We start from the raw sequence: 6,261 nt of genomic DNA on the forward strand, positions 1-6,261 counted from the left end.
ATACTTATCTTATTTTCCATTACTAATAATAATTAATTAAAAGACTCACCAAAAACGGGAAGCTTAGTACAGCCGAATGAAATAATTTAGCTGCTATAATCGCCGAATCATTCTAATATTAAGCGGCTATAATTCCTGGGACATTGCGGTTATCAAACCCAGTCAGGTAACTCACGTACAACAATGTTATCCGTGGTCACGTGCGATCGCGACTCTGCCAAAACGATGCGAAACATCCCCACAAATTCTCCCTTGACATTCCTGATCGGCTCACTCGGCCTCGACTTATCCTCACTCTCTCTCTTCTTCTTCTATCTCTTTTTCTTACAAGGAAAAGTAATTCTGCGAGTCTTCGGAAGCTTAGGTACATAATGGAGATTTGAAATCTTCGATCCGCGTATGTCCGTGAAGAGAAGAGATTTAAATTTCAGATCAGCCGCGTACGCTTTTGTTCGCGCGTTGAACTTTCGCAAAAAGAGAAATTTGCGGCGGACCAGCGGAAAAAGGGAAAAAGACAGTCGGAGGGGGGGGGGAAGGAGGGGGAGGGAAAATTCCGCGGTGGCACGTCGATTTTTTCGTGGGTGAAATATCAATTTTGCAAAGGCGGGCGGAAAAATTTTAATTAAACGCCGCAGCGAGCGCGCTCGACGAGCACGATTGAAAAGTTAGTTCGGACCGTTTTGTTGTCGCCGCTCTGCTCCGATGCCTTCTAAACTTGGGCCAATTTTTGTTCAACGAATTTAAAACGTTCGTTTTTATGACATAATGTACTTTCGCTCTTATATCTCGAGCGTGGAAGTGTGCGGCTCGATGGATTTTTCATATTGTAGCATTCAACATGCAAATCGTTTCTCATTACAAGTTGTAGAAACTTGACAATTAATCGGTGAACGTTACCAATTACTGATAACGTGTACGAATTCGCGATCGCGTCTCGGAAACTAGGCATCAAAAGGCTCGTTCACAGTCCATTTTTATGTTAAAGAATCGTCTTAAATATTTCTTGAGCTATTTCGTAGCCACTAAAGTGATCTGTGTAGCATTCATACGGATTATTTTTTGGCTAAATACTCTCTCAGCATATATTTAAGACACAGTTAAATATAAAAATTGACTATAAACTGGCCTTAGTGCGCGCTAGTGCAAGCAATCGAATTCGCTATTAGAAAGAGCTATTCTTTTAGCATTTTTATTATAGTATAAGATACAGAATTGACCCCCTGATAACGCAAAAGTAATATAACGTGCGCGGTGACAATCGTTATTTTAAGCAATACTAATAAGTACCCGGTATAATACGCAAAATGTACAGTAACAATCACCGAACAAAGTAAATTGAAATATTAGACATAAAACCTTGAACTTACATTTTTTTTCATATATGTAGTTGTGACAACGAACTTTCAACGGTCGTTCTTGTTTTTCTTCCCGGCACGGCATCGTGCGACGTTCCGCGGGCTAATGCTTTCACGAAGGTCACTGCGCTATCATTCGCTCGCCGAGCCTCGAGCCGGCACGTAGCATCGGGAGTCGCTCCGTACGTCGTATTACTTTTGCGTTATCAGTTTCCGAGAGCCGATCGCAACGAGTGTCGAGGTAAAATACTATTAATTCGCACACGTTTGTCAGTAATAAGTGACTTTCATCATTCAATTATTAAGTGTAAATGTAAATCACGGTTGTCGCGATTGTATCTCGTGTACGCATCGCGCTTTTAATTATCTGTCGATTTCGAAGTAGTCCGTTTTTCATTTTTGGGAAAAGAGGCAGAAAGTTGTGTGCGGCTTTGGTGTTTGCGTTATTTGCTGTAATTCGTTCTGTCGTAATTTTTGCAACTCGAACGGGCAGAAAGTAGGGAAGTAGAGAAAGTTGCTCATTGCGCGTCGTCACGTTATCTCTGAAAGTGTGATCGAAAACGATCTCAGTTAACTGTTATAATTAATAACATATTCATCGCGGTCGATGTTTCGCTTGCGTAATTCATTTCGCGTACGGATTAGATTGATTAACAGTGAGGATTATAGAATCGTTTCGTTGCGAATTCATAACTCACGATTTTCTTTACCGAGCAGATGCTCGGATTCCGATCCTCGCGTCGTGTTTTATCTCTATCGCCGATTTAAAAGTGATTTATTCATTACTTCCGAATGAAGAACGTAAGATAACACGCGAGCTGCCAGTTGAATGATTCGCGTGACGTAAAGTCATACGACGTATGTGCGTTTCGCGGTATTTCACATCGCGTACGGGAGTGCCACGTGAAACGCGCGATCGTAATTAGTCGTTTTCGCGAGTGAATTGTGAGTGCAACAAGGAAATCTGAGAGGAGGAGGAGGCTCAGGAGGCATCGGGCAACGGCGGAGCAACAGTGAGGTAAGAATTTTATATTTTATATATTGTTTGTTACTTGTAAAATTAAACATCCGCTCCCTGTTTGTCTTATTTATTCAGATGATTCGAATGCGAGTTTACAGACAAAAATATGATAAAATTGAAATTTTGTGATCTTATATTTAAAAGCGTGATTTTTCTCAAGTAGTCTATAATTACTTTATTAAATATCTATTTAAAGAAAAGAGAAAATATTTAATGCGACAGTAATTATTCTCTAACAATCGTACATTTGTAATTTACAGTAGACGTCGTTTACGATGCAGACTACACTCCGCTGTTGCGCACCGTATCGGTGAGTGGTGAATTACCTTTTATTTTAAATCGACATAATATATTGATATAAAAATTGATCTACATTAAATGCATGCTTGAATTTAGTAATATACAAATAAACATTTATTTTGCAAATAAACACGAGTTTTTGTGAGATCCAGTGCATCTTAAACACTCGCTTCGCGACAGTAATGTTCATTAATTTGTGAACAATGATTCTGTATTATGCAAGTCAACTTTTGACATTTGTTATAAATAAAATTGCTTCTTTTTAAATTAGGGTGGGACAGATGTAAAATATATTTTTAATAATTAATCAAATTCGCAAGACTCCGATGTGAAAACACAAATATAAAGTAACAAAGGAATAAGAGTCAAGACTATTTAGACACCAACATCCTCTCTTGATTTTCACGTCAGAGCCTTATCAATTTTATTAATTAATAGAAATATTTTTATAGACTATCTAGATATTATATAAATTATTTAATTTAAAGTCTATTGCGAAAAATAATACTTCAGTCAGGGTTTGAACCTGGACCTCCCCCTTGCCAATTCGACCACCGAGTCATGCGGTAATATATATCGCGATAAAAAGTCTCTTATCGTGACTAGATTCGAAATAAAACTGTGCGCCGACATAATTTTCAGTCTTACAACACGAAACAATAATAAATTCCCCCTTACTGCCCTCCCACCCCCTTGTATGGTATATAAAAATATTTTTAAGATTAAATATAATTCTGCCATAAAATTTTACGTTCAGCTTTACGGTGATGTGAAAATTTCAACGACTTTTACAAAACTGACCGCTCGGGAAAAATTAATATTACATTACGGGGCATTTGCAGTCTATATACATTCTCATACGCGTTCGTTTACGTATAATTCTCGATAATTATATGAATAACCAAGTGCTATATGTACAAATAAATTTTGATGTCTAAATGTTCCCAAATGACACATGGATAGATGTAGAATTCGAAGAGTCGATAATAATGGAAAAGGTCTAGTCTATTTTGGAGTTAGAAAGCTGTCGAAATAATTGTGGACTGGGCACCTTTGGCATTTATCCCTTGGCGTAAGACAGAAGTATGGAGATCTCCTCACGTGCACGCCCTCGCGTCAATCTATTCTTGCGCATCGGAGCTCGCTCTTATTCTTACGCGGTGCCTTGCGCAAACGCTTCTAATCCGCACATCAAACGAGGCTTATGCCCGCCGGCGAGCAATCTCGACAGACTTTGGGAGAATCCGCCGCGCTTTCGCGTACGTGGTATAAGCAAACGCTTAAAATGGCAAATCCCGAGCCGCCGGCGAAGTTGGACTAGTTTAGTTTCGCAAAAGCCACACACATCGCCCTCGTAATCTCTCGTGACCTATCGCCGTTATGTTTTCTCACGTCCCCAGAATAATGTCTCGCTCCCTGACGCGCGCGTATATCGATTGTCCTAAATCTGACGTTGTGAATTTCGGCGTTTGCCTGCTCATTTGCGCACGAGAGTCCATTCTACTCGTCGTCTTTCACTTCTCTGAATTCTATTACAGCCTCAGTGTCTGAAATCTTTTCTTTCTATTTTTTAAATAAAAAAAATATATAAGCAACAGATTACAGTGCACTGTATTATTTTGCATATAGAAAGTTGGACACATAAATATTTCGTAACGATGTTCTCGCGGAACAAAATCAACGTGGCAAAATGTGTGGTCTTTCAATAGCACTGAATTAATAAAAGTTGATGAGTATCGGTTTGGAACTGTCACCGTCAAATCAGAGATATGATATCGTAAAAAAAATAATATCGGAGATGATGGATTGTTCCTCTGATCTGGTTGCGTGAAATTCGGTGCGCAATGTGTGATTTTACGCTTAAAGGTGACCGATTTAGATTTCATTATAAATGATGGAATAATTTTTTTATGCTTTCGAAGTAACTCACGCAAATGAAGAAGTGAAATTTTTTTAAAAATACGTCGATTGTAATAATTATAAGGAACAGCTTAAAAATTCTAGTTTGTCATGTACTTACAAGTATTATGTCATGCAGTTATTTTATTCTTTCGCCGCGTGCACGATGCTTGACACGTTTTATTGCCTCCATACTGCATATTGTATATTATATGGAGGTTGGTGCGGATGCAAATTAGCTTCTTCGCGCTGCCAATCATTATTTGTGCATGTCACTATTAATAATCGCGTAAGGTCAGAAACGAACGTTCAGAAACCACCAATGAGAGTTTCACCTTCCGGCGAGGGCAATTTATCGATTAACAGGACAGAAATTGACAGTAATTTATTGCACTATTAAATTTATATAACGCTAAAATTTATTCAATGTTTAATATCGTTAATCTTCTAGAAATTAATATTTAAAATATCAGGCAACTGTATACTCGAAATATTTAATTAGCTATTTTATTACGAGATATTATAGGGGGAAAAAAAACGTTTCAAAGCCTTCATTAAATTCGCGTAATTAGCTCAAAGTTGTTGACGTCATTAATTCGGTATATCAATTAACTCTTAATTAGCAATTCTATCTCACGAGAGAAATAGACCCAAAGAGTGAGAACAAGTTTTCCATAGGCAAATGGCCCCGTTTTTCTCGCATTCGATTTTAGTCACAAAGTCGGTAGCAAACGAAAGGTCTCGTCAAGCTAATTACAGATATGTCAGTCTCAGAGTGTACCTATTTAACGTTGCGGAGATATCGGGCTCCAAAGGTTCCATTCCATTCCAAACAAATGGTTGGCGTCTGCCCGACGTCTGTCAGACGGCTTCATCGCTTACGTCCTGGGAATTTTTGGAGCCCGATATCTTTGGAACGTTAAATACACTCTGAGACTGACATATCTGCGACCATCTTGACGAGGCCTTTCGTTTGGTATCGATTTTGTGACGAAAATCGAATGCGCAAACAATTGGGCCGATCTTGTTCTCACTCTTTTATTGAAAGTTTGTACAATTGTTCAAGACTATTCATGTAGCTATTATAATTAACAGTACACGTAGTTGATAATTTTGTTCGAAGATAATGTTCCTCCTAATATTGACAGTTTATGCAACTGGTTTCCTATATACACACCCTATAAGACTCCCTATATTTACACTCTGAGACTGACAGGACGTTTTTGTAAGGTCAAGATGCTCATCGAATGAGAAACACGATGCCGTTCGTCGATGTCGTGGAATTAATTTGATCAAAAAAGCCTTTATAAGCCGTGTAGACATACTTGAAGCATATTGGCGCGTGACGTTAACACGATAATGTCGCTGCGCTATGCAGCTCGGTTCTGCTACGTATATCTAGGAAAAGCCGTTAATTAATTAGATTAATGTCGGTTGCTTCTTAGCAGACTCCATCAAGATGTCGCGAAAGATGCGTATCGAATCTTAGTCTAAAGACTATTAAAGTGCAAGATCTTATCAAACGGGGATCGTTTAAAGTAAATGGAAATGCTGCCCGAATCCTATCGCGCCGGAGAGAATTAAAAGTTGTTAAACTTTCGCTTTGTCGAGTTAATGTCATTTGCCGTCTCGTCCTCCCCGTTATAATGAAAATGTTCTTACGATGCCTTATGATGAATTCACTCT

The 6,261-nt window shown here is 38.6% G+C and overlaps 1 protein-coding gene across 1 annotated transcript in view; it reads left to right on the top strand.

Annotated features, from left to right (window-relative positions):
* LOC105562664 (latrophilin-like protein LAT-2) overlaps nucleotides 1–6,261 on the top strand; it is a 75,241-nt gene that overhangs the window by 17,389 nt on the left and 51,591 nt on the right. The gene's annotated exons all lie outside the window — the stretch shown is intronic.

Source organism: Vollenhovia emeryi, unplaced genomic scaffold (assembly GCF_000949405.1).
Source record: "Vollenhovia emeryi isolate VEMERY1.0 unplaced genomic scaffold, V.emery_V1.0 DF939185.1, whole genome shotgun sequence".
NCBI lineage: Eukaryota > Metazoa > Arthropoda > Insecta > Hymenoptera > Formicidae > Vollenhovia > Vollenhovia emeryi.